The following is a 21,015-nucleotide window of genomic DNA, read 5'->3' as shown; positions in this document are numbered from 1 at the left end:
AAAAAGTTATCATGTACAAATTGGAAAAAAACAACAAAAACATCCATGAGGATAAATTTGACAAAAAGGGAATAGTTTTTAATGGAGCAATGCGTTAAAATTTATTTAAAAAGCATTGATGAATTTCAAGATAAAAGGAAGGGCAACGTTTCTAAACTGATCTTCCTATCTGGCTCAGCTCTATACACCTACACACACACACACACACACACACACACACACACACAGTACCTGCTACATAAACATTAATGGGTTAGAAAATATTGTCCTGGCTTTTTACACAACATCTAGTTGCTTGTTCCCACCAAAAAAGGATATAGGCAGATTTTGTTAAATAATTAGATATTAGGTTTCTTATGCACTCAAACTTACAAAAACTAGACTTTCTAAAATTATGTTTTAGAGAGAAAATTAAAAAAAATAAGAATAAGCAGATGGAGAAAATAATTTTAAAAAAGTATTCAGAGTGTATTTGTTCATATACTATAGATACAAATACCATACGGTCTGAAAAAATAGTTAACCAGATAATAAAATACTTAAAAATGTACTTCTTGTGAATATCCAAGATACATGACAACTATATTTAGTAAGTTGCTAAGATTTTCTTCTTTTAAATGTGTTATTTTCTGAAAGGGGCAAAAAAATCTTAATAGTTATACTTCTCAACTTTTGAATTTAACATAATTTACTTGTCAAAGAATAGTAATTCCTTATTATGGGAATGCCCTCAATTATAAGGAATTCTTGAATTTAAATTTTGACAGCCAAAAACCTGATAAAGGAAATTTATAACCATCTACATGATTGATCTTATTAACACCATTTTAAACATAACTCACTTACAAGCTTACATTTTCCTATGTATTCCCAACTAGTGTGCAATTATCTAAATAGACAGAGTTAGCATCCCTGATAAGGTACAATGTAGAATTTAGATTTCCATCATTTGAGCACTTAACAGTATGTTTGTGAAATATAATTTAATAGGTGATCCTACCTACTGTACTTGAAGTCTTCTCCCAACACCCACGTGCTTCTCCAGTTTCCTTTTAAATTAGATTCAGTATTTGCTGTGCAATGCTTTCTAACCATGAAATTCTACTTGAACAAAACCCAGATATAAAGTGTTATGTGAAACTCTATAAAAAGTTTCCTGGAAAATGGTAACAGAATAAAATACATAAAGGTAAAATCAATAACTGTCCATGCCTCATGTGTGTGACACCTTCTTCAGAGGTAGGTCACAGAGAGCCCTTGGCTGATAATCTACATATGACTGAGGCCGACCATACCCTATAAGTACAAAGGGTTGCAGTTGTTGGGAAAGTTTAATTTAACTAGTCATAAGATTTAAAAATTCATCTGGAAAACAGTATGGAGGGTCCCCAAGAAGTTAAAAATAGAGCTACCCTATGACCCAACAATTGAGTAGTGACTAGGTATTTACCCAAAGAATACAAAAGTTGTGATCAGAAGGGGCACCTGGATCCCCATGTTTAGAGCAGCAATGTCTCCAATAGCCAAACTATATAAAGAGCCCAATATCCATCGACAGAGAGTGGGTAAAGAATTTATGGTATAAATATATACAGTAAAATATCAGTATATTAATCAACCATAAAAAGGATGAAATCTGTTTACATTGACATGGATGGAACTTACTATGCTGAGCAAAATAAGTCAAAGAAAGATAATTGTCATACAATTTCACTCATACGTGGAATTTAAAAAACAATACAGAGGATCATAGAGGAAGAAAAGGAAAAATAAGACAAATCAGAGTGGGAGAAAAAATACAAGAGACTCTCAACTATAGGAAACAAACTGAGGGTTGCTGGAGGGGAGATGGGTTGGGGGTGGGGTAACTGAGTGATGGGCATTAAGGAGGGTATATGATGCAATGAGCACTGGTTATTATATGCAACTGATGAATTACTGAAATCTACATCTGAAACTCATGATATACCATATGTTAACTAATTTAATTTAAATAAAATTAGTTAAAATAAATAAATAAAAATTTACAGAAATCACCCTTGCTTTGTTTTTCTTTATACTTACAAAAACATAAAATGAAAGAAAAAAATGTGCCACTTCGTCAGAACCAATCTCAAATTTCTATGCAGTCTTCAAATAAGATTGACAAAAATGACATTCCAAATTATAGTTTATTTTTCTTTATATTGATATTTCCCCAAATGGCACTATTGACATTTTGGATTGGATAATTCTTTTTTGTAGGGGGTTATGTTGTGCACTGTAAATGTTTATCAGTGTCCTTGGCTTTGATGATTCATTTGTGCAGTTAGTAACACACTTCCCAATCCAGTGGTAGCAATCAAAATTGACTACAGATATTAACAAATGTCACCTGAATAAAGCCAATCATATAGATTTTCTTTCTTTCTCCCCCCACCCCTTTTTTTTTACACACAATAGTTTCAACAATTTGGAAATCATGGCTATAAATTTAGATAAAAAATTAGGAATTTTCTTCTTTCATAAAGAAACTTGTTTGCAGCTCTGCTATGGACTGAATGTTTGTGTCTCACCCTTACCCTCAAATTCCTATGTTGAAACCCTGATCTATATATGTCATTTTGGGGAGTAACTAGGTTTAGAAGAAGTCATGCAGGTGGAACTTCCATAATGAGATTAGTGCTCATAAATGAAAAAGAAAAGACAGACCAGTCTATAATGTGAGGATCGAGAGGAAAGGTGGCCATCTACGAAAAAGGAAAAGGGCTCGCCTCAGACCCAAACTCAAGCAACACTTTGATTTTGTACTTCCCAACCTCCAGAATTGTAAGGAATAAATCTTTGTTGTTTAAACCCTCAAATCTACGATATTTTGTTACAGCACCCCACACTGACTAAGATGAGGTCTTATTACTTAAAATACAAAAACGTCATTGTTACAGGCTTTATTTCAGAATGGCACAGTTTATAATCAATAATGTAGGTCATAGTATAGCAAAAAAAAAAATCAGTTTAGTTAATGATTTCTAACTATTGGTTCAACTGTCAATACAATTTATGCATCTAAATTAAATATGCACTAATTAATACTGATCATAGTTAGTCAATAGTATTGACTATGTGGTTTTTTTGCACTCTGTTGTGAAGCATATAAAGATGGAATAGGGGATAACAACAATTATTTTCTACCGTAAAAGCGTTAAAACTTCCTGTTCAATGTATATATTCCTGATTTTTAAAAAATGGCTATTCAATTAGGAATGGAAATATTTGTACAGCATGTAAGTAAATTTATCTCAGATCAATAGCAAATATCAAAATTACTATGAAATCATAATTTCGTTATCATTATATTGAGAGTAAAGATGCTTCATTATATATATTTCATCTAATATCATTCTCAAAAGTCTTAACATCAAAATAAGAGACACAAAACTAAAATAAGCTTAGATGAAAAATAGTGGAAACTCAAACAATTACAAAAAACTAGACTTACATAGTGAATTTAGAAAAGATGACTATAGAATAAATATATGAAAATCCATGTATTTTCTTTATATTAACATTAATCAACTTGAATGCATAATAAAAGCCTACATTTGCAATGGAAAAACCTAAGATTAACTAACAAGAAATAAAGATAAAAAGAAATATGTTGTTCCTAAAGAAAATAAACAATAAAACTGCTGAGCTACAGAAGAAGGTCTTGAAAATAAGGAGAGAGGCTATTTTCATGGATAGAAAAACTTATAGTGCAAGAATTATATACAATAGTAGTTCATACCTGTTGAATACCTGATTATATGTTATACGTTATAAATATTTTACATAAATTTTCCCAGTAATGTTTACAAAAATCCTACCAAGTTACTACTATGATGAAAACTGAATTTGGAGAATTATATCTATAAAATCATTAAGACCAATCTATGAATTTAAATGAAGTCTGAAGGGCACCTGGGTTTACTCAGTTACTCAGCATCTGCCTTTGTCTCAGGTCATGATCTCAGGGTCCTGGGATCAAGCCTATGTTGGGCTCCCTGTTCAGCGGGGAGTCTGCTTTTCCCTCTGCCTCGACACCCCACCTCCACTTGTGTTCATTCTCTCTCTCTCTCTCTCAAATAATCTTTAAAAAAAAATAATAAAATAAACACAGTCTGATCCCCTAGTCACTCTTTTGTTGTTTCCCTTTTAATTTTTTTTAAGGTTTTATTTATTTATTTGACAGACAGAGATCACAAGCAGGCAGAGAGGCAGGCAGAGAGAGAGAAGGGAAGCAGGCTCCCCGCCGAGCAGAGAGCCTGATGTGGGGCTCGATCCCAGGACCCTGGGATCATGACCTGAGCCGAAGGCAGAGGCTTTAACCCACTGAGCCACCCAGGCGCCCCCCTTTTAATTTTTAATTATAAGATTAACTCCAGCAATTGGGAAAAGAACACTTTTACTATAAATACTACCATAACAAGATATGAGTTTTTACTTAATCTGAAAATGATTATAATTCTATAGTCAACATATGTTCAGTGTCAAATATGATAGAAACTGACCTTTGGTGATATTTAAAAAATAGTTGTGGCTTGCTTTCTCATTTTCATATAATTATTTGGGAACCACATTTATTATACACAGATTTAATATAATTAACCATACCTCTTATCAGTTAGATTAAAGACAAGCTGAATTAAAGATAAATATTTAATATTATATATAAGAATAATTAGATATTTTCATTTATGTATTTCAACTTTTAAACATACTTAGTTACTCTTATTTTATGTTATTTCAATTCAATATTTAGCCATAAAAATCCCAAATATATGTTTCTGTCACTGATATTAAAAATTCATGTATTCATTACCATTACAACTACTTTTTTTAAACTGAAAGATTAAAAAGGAAAAATACAAATGAAGCAAAATTTGTGGAGAAAGTTTTAAGAATAAAGTAATTGGCTTTTGTGTACCTTTTGATTTAATCTGCATTTTCCTTTCTGCTCATAATATATACTCTTGGAAAAAAATGACATCATAGTCATTATGTGAGAAAACATGAGGAAAAAAAATCCAGGAATAAAATAAACCCTTCAAGAAATATAAATTTACACTTTACTTGAAAATTGCTTGAGAGAACATGTAGTTTCTTGTTCCTTATACCTCAGTGTGGTTCTGAGGAATATTCTGTTGAATTTAAATATAACATTATTTATGTCATTGTTGTTATTTTTTTAATTGCTTTAATTTGTTTAAAAATGTGTCTCTAAATTAAAACCAATGTTTTACATGATTAAAATAATAATACACAAATGCATATATTATAATATTTCAAAATTTATACAGACCTTATCACTTCAAAATTTATACAAAACAAGTTTTTGTAAGTGGAGATATAATCAGGGCTTTAAAGGTTAAAATAAGTTTTGTTAATGATAGTTAAATTTTTAACTAAGTAAAGTTAGAGATTAAGTGACAATAGAGATAGAATTTGGTTTTCTGTGTCATTTTTATTGTCTACAATTGGTACCAGTCCAGATGCCAGCAGAGAGAAGGCTGATGGACAATTCAAAGTAATACTGATATCATTTTCAGGCAATTAAATATGAGAATGGGAAGACACAATACGGTCCCTGGTATTTAAAGTCTGTTTTACTTCTTATACTAATTCAATCCAATAGCATTCTTCCTTGGATGGGCAAAGCTAATTGTGTTTCTCAGTAAGTTCACTTGCCTCTCAACATACAATACTAAAGAAATTCCAGGAGAGAAACAGGTAATGGACTCTTTATTGTGAGGTCAATGCTTTTAGTTATGGTCACTAAGTGATAATTCTATAAAGAAATAAATTCTTATATTTTCTTCTCTTTATTGTTGTTTCTAATCCAATGGAAAAACTTTCCAAATATCTTAGTAGAAATCATATTACAGTATTTATCTGCTGTACATCCCAAGAAAACTTATTTGGCTAACTATTTTATAAATTACCAAGAATTAGTTTGAAATCTAGTGCTAAAAAAACAAAACAAAAAAACAAAAAACAAAAAACAAAAAACAAAAGAAAACACACACACACACACACAAACACCCCAAACTAAAAGGAAGGAACAGAAAGAGACAGAGACAGAAAAAGACAAAGACAGATAGAGAGAGGTAATAAAAGACAAAAATTATAACTTTGAGAAAGCAGATTTCCCTGATTCTTTCTATATTTTTGTGTAAGGCCTTTGGTAAAATATGGAATGCATTGAAAAATGGTTATTAATTCATGATAAACAGTAGTAAGTTGAATAATTCAATTATATTTGTAATTATGAAAACATGAACAGTTAAATTTTAATTTTATTTTAATTTGGAATGGCTCCATAGCTGACAATATTTTAGAGTTAGTTGTAATTCCTGAGATATTTGAATACAATATTTGTTTCCAATTTCTAAGATTGCTTAATCATGACAAATTTGGTTGTGATAAACTAGTTTTTTATATTTAGATTCCCAAGATTTTAAAACATCATTAGAAATATTTCTGATTTTGTAAACTAAAATAAGAGGAGGCAGATCAAGAGGTATCTCACTTACTGTATCTTCGCCATATCTGATTCTAAAAGAACAAAGTTTCTTTCTTTAATGAAGTTACTATTACTGTTCCCATTTTGCATATACTGAGTCAAAGCAGAAGAAGATTAAGTGATTCTTATCATGGTTATTCAACTAATACAAGGAGTATCTGATTTGGACAAAAACCGATCTGGTTCCAACCTGTATCCTTTTGGCCATTACATTATGCTGTCTCACATTTTGCAGGTAGGCTGCTGAAACCTAGTGGGATCAAGTTATTTATCAAAGTTCATAGGATAAGGAAGTGAATAATTTGATAGAAAAAACAACTAATTCTGATCCTCCATTATGCATGTATATGTTCTTAAACATGGTCAACTAGTACTGGTTACAGTATTATATATATGCTATATACATGCTACCTCTCCTTCAACATTTTTTCTCATAATGGTTGTCATACCATTTCATACCAGGAAATATTTTTACAATATAACTTAAGTTTATTAAGCACATTCTTTATGAGGGGTGGGAAAGTTGACAGAAAAAAGTAGACATCAAATTATTTCATGCATTTAGCAATTGTGGGAGTGGAATGGCTTTCTGGGAATGCCTGACAAGGTGTCCGGAGATCTTAGGTTCAAATTATACCTATATGTCACCTGAAACTGAAACTGTCACTAGAAAATGGTGTTTCTTTTACTTATTTAACAAGAAATGAGATTTGGTTTAATTTATCAAAGTTCTAAATTCCCAAATTAAATAATGTAATTTTGGCCTTCTAATGCAATTGCACTACCCACTCCCAACTCCCCTCCCCGCCAAAAGAAGCCTTTATGGAGCTTTTCTTTTCTGGAAAAAAAGAAAAAGAGATAGTTTAAGAGTTTTATTTTTAGTGACCATCCTTAAATACTATAGTAAACACACTGATAAATGCATTGCATTTTGTGATTATTCCTATTCCTAAATGATAAATGTGGTTATAAAAAAGAAGTGATGGGGTAATATTTATAAAGTCTATGCATCCCCTGATTCTAATGCCCCCCTAAATGATTCCATAATCTGAGCCCAAATCCTCCTCTTTTCACTCGCACCTGCCTGTCAATTGTCAGTTTAAACGAGTCAGCTATATATATATTTTTCTATTCTCCCCATGAAAAACGATGGAAATTTTCGCATGACAGTTAGTAATTGCAGAAGTTCCACAGGGACTAATATTCAATGTGCTAGTTGAAGCAAGAAAGTCTGGATACAATTATTGAAGTCATTTCCCAGTACACTGCAGGTACCCTCTAAAGATGAGGGGTGAATAGATTTATTTATTGCTCTCATCCAAAACTTCAGTTTGATGAATAAACCAGTTTGCATCCATGTGAAGCTCTCTTCCCAGATTAGATTCAGCCTCTGCCTACTCCATTGTCTAAAGATAGAGAAAAATTTCACTAAGCCCTTTCAAAGTGGCAATACTTCCATTAGGTGATTATTATTATCATTATTTTGCAACAACCTATTAGAGGAATAGCCTTTATATTCTAGTTTATTTAAGTAATATAATAAAAACTCAGAGATTCAACAGTTATGATTATTATAAACTGAAGAAACTTGATAGATGGAGATTTTTAAGATCACAAAGTGAAAGTTGATTAGTCTAAACTATGGCGGTAGGGATGAGGTGAAGATGAACACTACAAATATCCCATGTTGTGACATATGTTTCATTCCATTGGATGAACAAGATGTTTCACGTATTGCTAGGTGGTTTCATTGTGATTCAAAGCCATTTCAAGACTTTTTTTTTTTTTTTTTTAATGGAAGATAAGATGTCTCCTACAGAAACTCTTGTATTTCAGGAAGTATGTTGGCATGTGAGGCAAAATCCATCAACAAAATCAAATAAGACAAAGATATTTTAATGTAGACTATAATTTATGATACAATTTAGAATACAAAAACTAATTAATAACAGAACAGAATTAACATGCCCTTAAAGCTAAGTTATGTGTTATTCTTAACTCTTTTTTAAACTTTTTAAAAATATATAATGGGAAAATAATCCATTTTCCTTTACTTTTTCCTAGGTCATCCTCTTCTAAAGAACAACAGGTGAATACTTATATCTGGAATACATAAAATATATAAATCAACTGGATTTTTATTAAAAATTGATGTAGATTAAAACCGTTTCAAATTTAGTTTCAGCATTGAACCCTGACCCTTACTTACTTGGCTTCAATTGTATCAGACAATTCAGAGTTCAAAGGATCTATGGTCTCCAAAAAGGGGGAAAAGCAAATTTTCTATGTCACCTCGATCATTTGTATAAGCTTTGAAGTCTTCTCAGATCTCATTTCATCAATTTCTTGCCTCTTCTGTCTGCCTCCACTGGTTACTCATTATTGCTGAGATCACTTATTTTCCTGTTAAAAGGCAGATCTATATCAGTTTAGGAGTTGGCATGGAGTTCGGGAGAGTACAAATCATCAAAATACCAGGTTTCTAGTTATGGCACTAGTCACTGGAAACCCAGTTGTTGCCAGAACTCCATCTAGTGCATGTACTATACTCCAAACTCCTAGCATCATTCTTGGACCATAGAAACTGCTTAAAACATTTGAAAGGATGAGCAAGGAAAGAAAGAAGTTGGACCTTAGGAAGTAATTTCATTTTTTTCAAATTCATTCTAGTTGAGAAGAAAGAAAATGATAAAAGCAATATAGGGACAGGTAAGTTAAGAGCAAATGTAATATGTAATAAAAAATTAGGTATCAACAGAAACTTAATATGACAGGATATAATTTCACAGGGAAGTAAGCACTTCATTTGCTGTGGGCACAGACGTAACATGTCCTGTGACCTATCATATCTCTTTAAATGCCAAGAAAAGACTCAGATCATCCAAGGCCAAACCCCTGATCTCTCTCCTACTACGTGCCCCAAAATGTCCCTCCTCTTGTTTTATTTATCTTAGGAAATGTCTCTCCCATCATACGGTCATAGTAGCTAGAGACTGGAAAGTCATGATAGTCACCTCACTCTCTTTCAACTACCATGCCCAGTCTGTCACAAAGTACTACTGATTATAATCTCCCAATATTCATTTCCTTATATTTCCATCCTTATGACTACATGCATCACCATTTTAGAAACCCATCAGCATTTATAAAAATTCTTCTCTGAATCCACTTTGTTCCTCTTCTAATACCTCATCCTCACGGTAGCTGAAGTAATAATCCACAAAGGCAAATCTAAAGATACCAACTTCCTCCCTTAAAACTTTCAGGGCCATCCTATTCCTCTTCATATTGAAGAAAAATAAATCTCTTTATAGGGAACCATAAAGAATCACCATTCTACTTTCTAATTCCATAAGTGTGATGATATTAGATATCTTACACTATGGAAACATAGTGTGGAATCATACACTATTTGTCCTTCTAAGACTGATTAATGGTGGCCTGCAAAAAGTGGATCTCTTCACTAAGCTCACTTTCGTAGAGACTAAGGTGATCAGACTTTTCAAGGGAAAGACAAACACCCATTGTCTTTGTGCAGCTCCTACACACATTCTAAAGGAATGTCTCTTTAAAATTAAAAAAAATATTGTGGTAATGTGGAAACATCTTTAACACAAAAACCAGTAATGCTTCTTTTCAAAAGCTGGCTTTTAACAAAGGGGGAAAAACGCTGAATCATTTAGGAATTTAGGGTAACTTTAAAGCTTATTTTCTTTGGATTCAAGAAGAGTAAAAGTCACTCTTGGATTTCATCCGTATGTTCCTAAAATTAGTTTTGTAACATATTTTAATATTCTGATACACTGTTTTTGTAAACATTATTGACAGGCCTAAACTAAGATATATATAACCATATTTGTTTAAAAATCAATAAAAAGAGAAGAAAGTAGGCAGGAAGTAATTTAGTAGGCCATCAGGATGGAATGAGAGTTAAATCATGATTAAAATACTCAATACTCACACCATACCCCACACTCTTGATGGGTAAACTAAACACAAAATAAATATGTGTTTGATTTTTTAAACTTCAAACAATACAGAAACACATGCAAGTCACTTGTGAAGAGGTAATATATCTAATCTTCCGATGCTTGATAATTGTGAATGGTATAAATGGAAATACATTGGTTTGTAAACATAGATGATGAATAAAGAGGAGATATTTTTTCTTCTTTATAAAAATGAAGAACCTTCTTTTTAAATAGTTCTGTGCAAATTTCAGATTCAATATGTTAAAATAATTATTGAAATGAAATATGTAGATAACTTCACTTAGATAACATGGGTTCTATTTTTATTCAGTTGTCTTATAATTGCAACTAGTGATTTGTCCTAGCTTTGAAAACATAACTTAAAAATATTTAGGACCTTAGAAAATTTTCTTAGATAAAAACTAATTCAACTTAGAGGATGTGAACTGTTTTTCTAATCACTATTACTTAATTGATTTATTACTTGTATTATATTTCAAATTCCTAAGGATTAAGTGCAGCATTGTACAGATTTTATTTAAATCAAACAATGGTAAACATTTTGCAGAAGGTTATCCAAATCTGGTAATTGCAATAAGAACCACAAAAAGTACAAGAAAAGTTGAAAAGTTATGCACATTAAGAAAAAAATGAGCCATAATGAGAGTTCTAAGTCCTTCGGAGAATTTCAGAAGTTGCTAATAGAAAGGAGAAAGAAAATGGTTTTCATATTAGAATACTTGAGACAACTTTGGGGAAATCTCTATTCCTAAGGCAGTTTTCATAGAGCATCAGATGGTGCCCTTGACTAAGATTGACGTCTAAAATGAGAAAGTTATAGAGCAAGTAGAGTGATTCAAGTCCAATAAATCACCAGGACCATATGGTATATATCCAAGATTTCTGAAAGAAATAAGTGTGAACGAGCATAGATACAGGGGGAAAAAAACAGTGTGAAATACAGTCTTAATGGTAGCATCTGTTTTTAAAGATTGGGAGATTACTAATTTGGTACCTAGAAAATAAAGGGAAATTTCTTGAAGTGTCAGATCAAGAATTTAGTATATTCTGCCTGTATTAACTAGTGATGTTGAGTAATCTTGAATATTTCTGTACTGTTCTTTGTTTATCTTCCCCTGATTCCTTTGATAATAAAGCTTTTCTGTCCTTCTCTTTATGATCTTGGCTGTTCTTCCAACCATTCATTGCTTAATAAGCCAGTGGTTAACAAACTTGGATCTTGAAATTCACACTCAGCTGCTGAAGGCAAAACTGATGTCACACCTGTCCCTCTTCAGTTTTTTTTTTTCCCCCTCCTCTGTGGTTGTTTGTTTGTTTGTTTGTTTGTTTTTGGTTGTTTGCTTTTGTTGTTTTGTTTTGTTCTTTTAAATGACAATAAATTGGAATATACTGGTTTTCAAACAGGAGTGGTATTGTTCTATTTTGTTTTCAGCCATTAGCTCATCCTGTTACATAGCTATGAAATCCAGTTAGGGATCCTAGAATCCTGGGATGGAGCCCCTGCTTCCTGCTCAGGGGGATGTCAGTTTCTCCCTCTCCCTCTGCCCCTCCCCCACTCCTTCTCTCTCTCTCTCTCTCTCTCTCTCTCTCTCTTTCAAATAAGTGAATAAAATCTTAAAAACAAACAAAACAAAACAGAAATCCAGTTAGGGTTACTCAACGTATCTTTCAGTTTGCAATTTGAGAAAGTGAAAATTCAAGTGAATTTGTTTATTTTTTATTGACCTATCAGATACATACAGAAAAGTACACTAATCATAAGTGCACGTTCTCAGTGAATGTTTACATGTACATGCGCTAATGTAACCCCTGGCTAAGTCTTCATATAGCACAACACAACCCTTTTGAAGTTTTCCTTTACTCTCTACCAATCAGTATTACCTCCAAATTAATCACTATTCTGACCTATAATTAAATCAATTAGAATTGTCAGCTATTAAACTTCAAATATATAAAATCATACTTATTATTTTCTGGCCTCTTTTCTCCAAATAATGTCTCTGAGATTCATCAATGCTGCAGTATCTATCAGTAGATAAATTTTATTTTACTTCTAAGCATAGCTTCATTTTATAATACCATATTTTATTTATCCATTGTTTTATTGATGGAAATTCAATCTATTCCATTTTGTCTCGTAAGTGTAAAGCTGTAATAATTATTCTTATATTCATGTCTTTGCTGAATATAAGCACTGTTTTCACTTGTTAATAAACCTAAGAGTGAAATTGTTAGTCATAAAGTAAGCATTCAATTAAATTCTGTAAATAATGCCAAGCTGTGTCCCAAAGTATTGATACATTTAACACTCATATAGGGATACATATGAGTCCAGTTGCTTCACAGATTCACCAATACTTGGTAGCATGTGTCTTGTCATTTTTTAAGCTGTTGGGTGGAAGAACCTCATTATGGTATTCATTTGCATTTCACTGGGAGTAATGATGCACACACATTTTATAATGTTTATTGGCTATTTGAATACCCTCCTTTTTGATGTATTAAGTTTTTGCTCATTAGAAAATCAGATCTTTTATCTTTCTCTGATTTTTAAGAAACCTTAATATATTCCATATTTGAGTCCTTTGTCACATCTATCATCTGTCTTTCCATTTATTTATCTGTACATGGTTTTGTTCCAAATGTTTGAGGCTCAATGAAGTTTATTTTATGCTTGTGCTTTTTGAATTGTGTTTAAAAATCTTTGCCTCTGTCAAAGATCGTACAGATATTTTCCCATAGTTTAATTCCAAAGCTTTATTGTTTTGCATCTCACATTTAGATTTCTGATCCTTTTTTAAAATAATTTTGAGGTAAGTATGTGAAAAAGCTTAATGTTCATGTTTTTCCAAAGGAAAGTCACATTTCTCCTGTCCATTTATTGAAAATACCATTTTCCCTCCCTGAATGTCTCTGGAATCTTTGTGGGAAATCAAACTGAACTGAATTTTTAAATATTCCATTATTCTCTTGCTTATCCAGTGCCTATTAAGTATTCCACTGGGGTTTGCAAAGATTACTCAGGAAAACAACACACACACATAGATACCCAGACACACACACGCACACACACACACACACACATACAGAGAATGAGAAAGATTGAGAAAAAGGTAAACATTGCATTCATAGGAATGCATTTGCCAGTTTATATCAACCATACGAAAGAAAAGTAAAAACACTTCCATATACTGCCAGACTGATCTTTCTGAAGTATGTATCAGATAATAATATTGCCCTGATTGCACATCTTCTATGGTTTTCCATTTCAGTTGGGTTCATACTCAACTGTCACCATTTAGCTTATACATATTGTGTTGTCTATGACAAACTCTCCAATCCCATCTCAAGCTGCCTTCCTCTCTCTGTTCTGCTATCACTCTCAATGAGAGAGCCAAACTAACATTTTTTCTAAAACAAGGCATGTTTTGTTTTTTTTTTTTCATCTTATAGTCTTTGAAATTTGTATTTCACCTGGAATGCTGATACCCGGGTTTGTGCTTTGTTGAATCAGTTCCATCATTCTAATGTCAAAACATACTTCCAATTCTTAGATAATATGGTTCATCAAATCTAAAATTTCAGCCCTCATAGCTACCAGCCCATCACAACTTACCCACCTCAGTATCTTTCTATTGCATCCTTTCATTTTATTTTGTTAAAAAATCTGTCAGCCTCTTACATGATCTCATTCACGTATTTATTTTACACTCACATATTTTTATTATTGTCAGTGCACTCACCTATTTTTATTTTAATATACCATTACTATTACTATTATTTCCACTTAGTATAGTATAGCATAGTTTAGATTTCTTGCAGATCATGTTTATTGACAATGTACATCTTCATTCAAGCCCAAGAAAATATAATTGTGAACTATCAAATATTGAATACTATCAAACTAATTTTTTCAATAAAAATGTAGTTTTATTTATTCTAAAAATACACTGTGAAATGACAAGTAAATCAAATAGAGTGACTTTTTAATCTTTTTAGGCTAGGCTGATTATGTAAAAGCCTTTGGAGTCTTCCTATCTGGACACTAGATACTTTGGTAAAGTAAAGTATCAATACAGAATGCTTAAATCCTATGCAAATGGCAAAGAACTATATAATAGCTTAAGATCCTTGTTTGTTTACTTTTAAAGAATGAACGTGCACCCATGTGTGCGTGTGTGTGTGTGTGTGTGTGTGTGTTGCCTTTTAGAGTCTAAGCTCCTTGAGGGCACCTATGTTTTTAATTCTGAGGGCCAGATAGTGCTTGACATAAAGCTTGATAAATAAATACCTGTTGAAGGTATAAATTAATCAGAATCTTAATTTTGAGTCCTAATCAAAGTGAACAAACTAAATATTATTTAACATGTTTCTTGTTATACATTACAGACTTACAAAAACTATGCAGTTCTTTTTCTCCCCTCCATGTCCACCCTGTGATTTTTCTACCATGAAATAATCACATGCTAACTTTTCAATAATTTTTAGAGTTCTCAATGATGCTCATTTTAATTCTCATCATTAAACATATTCAAATATTTCATTTCTTTCTTAAAGATATGTGGCAAAATCCTTAAAGTCGCATTTTACAAAGAGAAGGCAATATACTATGGCAGAAAACAGCTTATTCTTATTAACAGGATGAATAAGATGAAACTTGCCTTAGTTTCCTTATCCATGAAGACAGAACATTAGACCTTTTCTCTCCAGTCAATTCCTGCTTCAACATTCTTCGATTTTATGCATTTAAAATAAATAACAAGGTACTTACTGATATTTTTCATGACTAAATTGAACTCTTATTCTGGATTAGCAAGAACATTCTAGTGGCTTCAAATCTTCCTACCATGGAAAAGGCTGGAATTCCTCCAAAAAAAAAAATGGCTGCTGCTCCTGCCTGAGATACAAATATCCAGTAGTAAATGAATGTAAATGTTCCTTTTACTGTAGTTTCAGCAATGTTTTTCCAGAATCAGTGATAAAGAGATACACTTCCTGTAGTAGTTACAACTTCCTGGCCGTGACTAGAATGGATTAATTAGGCCCTTAGCAGTTTCTACTCAGACAGAAAAACTGAGGAGCATGACTGGCAAAGACTGAAGGTGTTATAGCCAGTCAGGCAGTGAGAAGATCTTACAGGACTATGCAGAAGAAAACAGAAAAAGGTAAGCCACATCTTTCCTTGTGAAAGACTGGAAACTGAGAGTAGAGAAATGAAGCATAAGTGACTTCTAAAATGTTTGAAAAAAAAGTTCTACTCATAGAAAGAAAATTTCAAATTCACTGAAGAAAATGTCAACATCCCAAACGTGATAGACAGTAACAGCAAAGTATATCAGCAAGGTGCTCTTCTCCCAATGGGGTGAGAAAAAACTCAGCTAGTGCAAAATACCATTTTGAAAAGAGAAGGTTTTATTTTTTTCCCACTTATCTATCTATCATCTATCATCTATATATTTATTTATAATAAAGAGTTAAGCTTTCTGAGTAACAGCATTTTTAAAATTGGAAAACTATCTTTTTTAATGGGATACTTTGTGTTTATCTTAACAGATAATAGGCATGCTATCAAGAAATTGTAAGGCTTTTGTATGACTTTTTAAGCCAAGAACTTTGGATACTATTTTTTTGTGTTTTTCTACCAAATAGTTACACCTTGATGTTATAATACAGAGTTTTTATTAGTAAGGTTAGAAAATTCCTCAGTAACAGAAGCAGAGTTTTATTAATTCATCCTGATTTTTTCCTATATATTAAAGTCTCCATTGATGTTGATTTAAAAGGCCCATGTATTGATGAGCATGTTGTGAAGTGTGTGGTGTTGTACGGAAGTGTTGGATCACTGTATTGTGTATACCCGAAACTAATGTTACACTGTATGTTAACAAACTCGAATTTAAATAAAAATGTGAAAAAAAAGGAAACAAAATTAAATAAAAATAAATGAATAAAAGAAGGATTACAGTAGTTCCAGGTTCCATGCAGACAGAAATTTCTAAATGGACCACCGAGACCTAAGCATCTTTTACTAACCTTTAGCAAGTTGATCAATGCCGCATTTTTTTGCTAAATTTTCCCTTTTGAGGATTCTGGAGCTTAAAAAAATAACTTAAATATAAAAAGGAAGAGTTTATTGTTTGCTAAAGATTGGATATTACAACCGATATTGTACCTTTTGGAGCTTTCCTAGGTTTCTAGTGACTAAGACATAGGGGATCCCTAGAAGATTTAAGTGCTTATTAAAAAAATTTGTTTAAGGGTGCCTGGGTGGCTCAGTCAGTTAACCATCCAACTCTTGATTTTGGCTTAGGTCATTATTTCAGGGTTGTGAGATCAAGCCCCACACTCAGCTCCATACTCAGTGTGGAGCCTGGAGCCTCTGTAAAATTCTCTCTCCCATCCTTTGCCTCTGTGCATCCCTACCTCCCTCTCTAAAGAAAAAATAAATAAATAAATAAATAAAAGAAAAAGAAAATTCTTTAAAAAATATGATTGAGGGAACTGACCTTGAAAAATAAGTAGTTCTAGGGGAAAAAAAAAAAAAAAACTAAAAAGAAAACTTAGGATAATAAAAAATATGCACTTTAACATTTATTTGATTCTTTTCTTTAAGCCAAGGACATATATGTTAAATGTTCTCTTTCTTTAACCATGTCACTTATTCTCTCCAAAGATTTATCTAAGGAGACATTTCTCTTGTTACTAGGAAGAGGCAACATAATTTAGTAGAAAGAGCATTATCTTGGGTCTATGTTCTTGACAGGTCTTAAACAAAATAGGTTATCCCTGATCCTCCATTTCTTCATCAATATATATGGGAACACTAATCCTGTACTTAGGTGATACCAATTTCTTCTAAAAACTTGGTATGTTGAAAGTCAAATATAAATAATCAATAAACAGATTTTTTTGGTCTTTCTTTTTTATGTATTTTTAATAGAATACAAGCAAATGCCTTTGCACAAGTGAGAAAATGTTTATTAAAATGATGAATAGGGGGGTGCCTGGTGGCTCAGTGGGTTAAGCCTCTGCCTTCAGCTCAGATCATGATCTCAGGGTCCTGGGATTGAGTCCCACATCGGGCGCTCTGCTCAGCAGGGAGCCTGCTTCCCCCTCTCTCTTCCTGCCTCTCTGCCTACTTGTGATCTCTCTCTCTATGTCAAATAAATAAATAAAATCTTTTTCAAAAATAAATAAAATGATGAATAGGGGCGCCTGGGTGGCTCAGTGGATTAAAGCCTTTTCCCTCGGCTCAGGTCATGATCCCAGGGTCCTGGGATTAAGCCCCACACTGGGCTCTCTGCTCAGCAGGGAGCCTGTTTCCCTTCCTTTCTCTCTGCCTGCCTCTCTGCCTACTTGTGATCTCTGTCTGTCAAATAAATAAATAAAAATCTTAAAAAAGATAAAATGATGAATAAATTTCAAAACTGTAGGTAACTAGAAAAGAGAGAAAATTAAACCCAAAGTAAGCAGGAGAAAATAAGTAATAAGAATTAAAGCAGAAATCAATGAAATTGAAAACAGGAAAGAGAAAAATCAATAAAACCAAACAATGGTTCTTTGAAAATGTCAATAAAATCAATATGTCTCTTGTCAGGCTAACTATGAAAAAAAAAAGAAACAACACTGTGAAAATTTTCACAGAAAACATAAAGCTAAATGTTCATGAACTTGCATTTGACAAAGGATTCTTAAATATGACGTCAAAAGCACAAACTTACAAAAGTAGAAATATATATAAATTGTACTTCATTAAAGTTTAAAAAAATAGCATGTGTTTGAAAGGACATCATTAAGAGAGTAGATGATGTCCTACTCTCATTAAGAGAGTAGAAGACAAGTCAAAAATAGAAGAAAATATTTGTAAATCATATACCTGAAAAGGGACTTGAATTAAAAAAAAAAAAAAAAAAGAAAAGAAAATACTCTTAGAACTAGAGGCACCTGGATGGTTCAATTGATTAAGCATTGGACTCCTGATTTTGGCTCAGGTCATGATCTCAAAATCATGAGACTGAGTCCGTGTGGGCCTCCACACTCAGTAGGAAGTCTGCTTGAGAGTTTTTCTCTCTCTCTCTCCCTCCCTCTACACCTCCCCCTGTCCTCTCTCTCTCTAAAACAAATAAATAAGTCTTTAAAATACTCTTAGAAGTCAGCAGTAAAGAGATAGCTTAATGTAAAAATGGAAAAAAAGATCTGAATAAACATTTCTTCAAGAAAGATATATCAATGGTTAATATATGCTCATGAAAAGATGGTAAACATCATTAATCATCAGAAAAATGCAAATCATAACCTCATGAGAAACCACTTTATTCCCATTAAGATGACTATAATAAAAATGTCAGATACTAATAAAGTTTGGTGAGGATGTGGAGAATTTGGAAACTTTATACCCTGCTGGAAGGAATATAAAGTGGTACAGACATTTTGGAAAGCAATTGACAGTTTATAAAACAGTTAAATGTAGAGTTACAATATGACCCAGTCATTCCATTCCTAGGGTTATACCCAAAGGAAATGAAAATATGTATCAACACAAAACTTGTACATAAATGTTTATAGTAGTGTTACTCATATTTCCAACAGGTGGAAACAATTCAAATATCCATGAATCAATGAATGGATAAATACAACAAGATATCTCCATAAAATGGAATGTTACTCAGCTATAGAAATGAATAAAATATAATGCATGCTGAAGATAGAGGAACCTTGACAATAGTATGCTAAGTGAAATAAATCAGTCACAAAAGACCACATTATATGGTTCCTTTCATATCAAATGCATAGAAGAGAGGACTCTACAGACACTGGAAGTAGATTAGTAGTTGTTTAGAAATAAGAGGGGCAAGTAAGGAGAGGAGTGTGATAGCTAAAGGTCACAGGGTTTCTATTTAAAGTGCTGAATATGGTCTAAAATTGACTGGTAAAGTTGGCACATATCTGTGAGTGGGCTACAAAACACTAAACTGTACACTTTCAATGACTTAATTGTATGGTATGTAAATTATAAAGCTGTTTTTAAAAGTAACAAAACACATAAGAAAAAAAAAAGAAAGAAAAAGAAAAGAGAAACCCTCCAAAATACATATAAAGTAGAAGTTAAAGGTCATTGGCCTATTGCAGGCAGAGAGACTCTGCAATTAAAAGTCATTCAAAGATACAGATTCCTTCCATTTGTTGTTCTGTTCTTTACTATGGCGTTTTTCTCATCTGCATGGTTACATGCGCTCATTTCCATGCATCAGTCCAACCTGTAAAAAGAGGGGGAAAGTTTTAAAGCAAAGAGCTTGAATTTTAAGATGATCTGGAAATTGCCAGATTATGATTCCTTGTAAGCCATTGGACCTAACTTCAAAAGCTAGCTGTAAAGAGGCCTGGAAAATCTGAAGAATCATACACCCAACTAAAAGACAGAGGAGTGCCTTCAAAAATTTGGAGAGAGGGAGAGAGAGAAATTGGTTGTCTCTATTACATAACTACTCTGGTTCAAATCTTCAAATTTTTTATTATAATTACAATAAAATACGAACTCCTAACCATGACCTAGAAGGCTTCATATTTCCTCATCTCTCTCCCCTACCTCTTTGTCATCGTTGCTACTTAGACCAATCCAAACTAACTTTCTTTCTATTCCCTCTGTCCCTGTACCAAGCTTATTTTTAACTTCGGACCTTTCCACGTTGTCATTTGCTATTTCTTGTGCTGGTAACACAGCATGTACTGTACTCATGTACTCTTGTGGGTCTTTCTCCTCACCCAGTTTTTAGCTCTTTAGAAACATTTTCCCTGACCACCCAAACTAAATTATACTAATTGCTATTGTTCTCATTGTTCTGTTTTTTTCCCCACCAATAGTAATAACCACTAGCTGTATAATTAGTGTTTTCAAAATAGTCATATTTATTTATTTTATTTACTTACTACTAATATTTTACCCACAAAGAGTAATCTCAGTAAGAATAGAGATCTTATATTTTTCAATAGTCCTGGCATGACACAAATAGTACCTAATTATTTGTTGAATGAGTGAATAAAAATGATAATGAATGTGATGGTAAAGGTAGTACGTGGAATTGCAAAATCACAGAGAAGGAATACTTTATCTATGGTTGGGAGTGGGGAAGAGAGTTTTCTAGGAAGAAATGTCTGGAGACCTACCCTATGATTTTCAATATAGCTAGCTGAAGGAAAGGTAAAAGAAACAACTGAAAAGTCTAAATGATGGAAAAAAAAAATCATTCAAGGACCTTTAGGAAGTGTACTGGGACTATATGATATACTGCAAGAAAGGGAATGTTAAAAGTCAAGACTGGGAAGGTAAATCAGGAATAGATCATAACAAAATTATTTATAGAGTGGTTGTCACAGTGTAGAATAAATCCACCCTCATCACATGTCATATTCTTTAATTTTACTCAGACTGTCAAAGGACTTGGCATAGTTTTGTTTTTTTTTTAAGAAGTTTTCTATGACAAA

The sequence above is a fragment of the Lontra canadensis genome, unplaced genomic scaffold (assembly GCF_010015895.1).
Source record: "Lontra canadensis isolate GAN:19392208 unplaced genomic scaffold, GSC_riverotter_1.0 scaffold1, whole genome shotgun sequence".
Lineage (NCBI taxonomy): Eukaryota > Metazoa > Chordata > Mammalia > Carnivora > Mustelidae > Lontra > Lontra canadensis.
The sequence above is the reverse complement of the archived record's forward strand: the minus strand, read 5'-3'. Positions refer to the sequence as shown.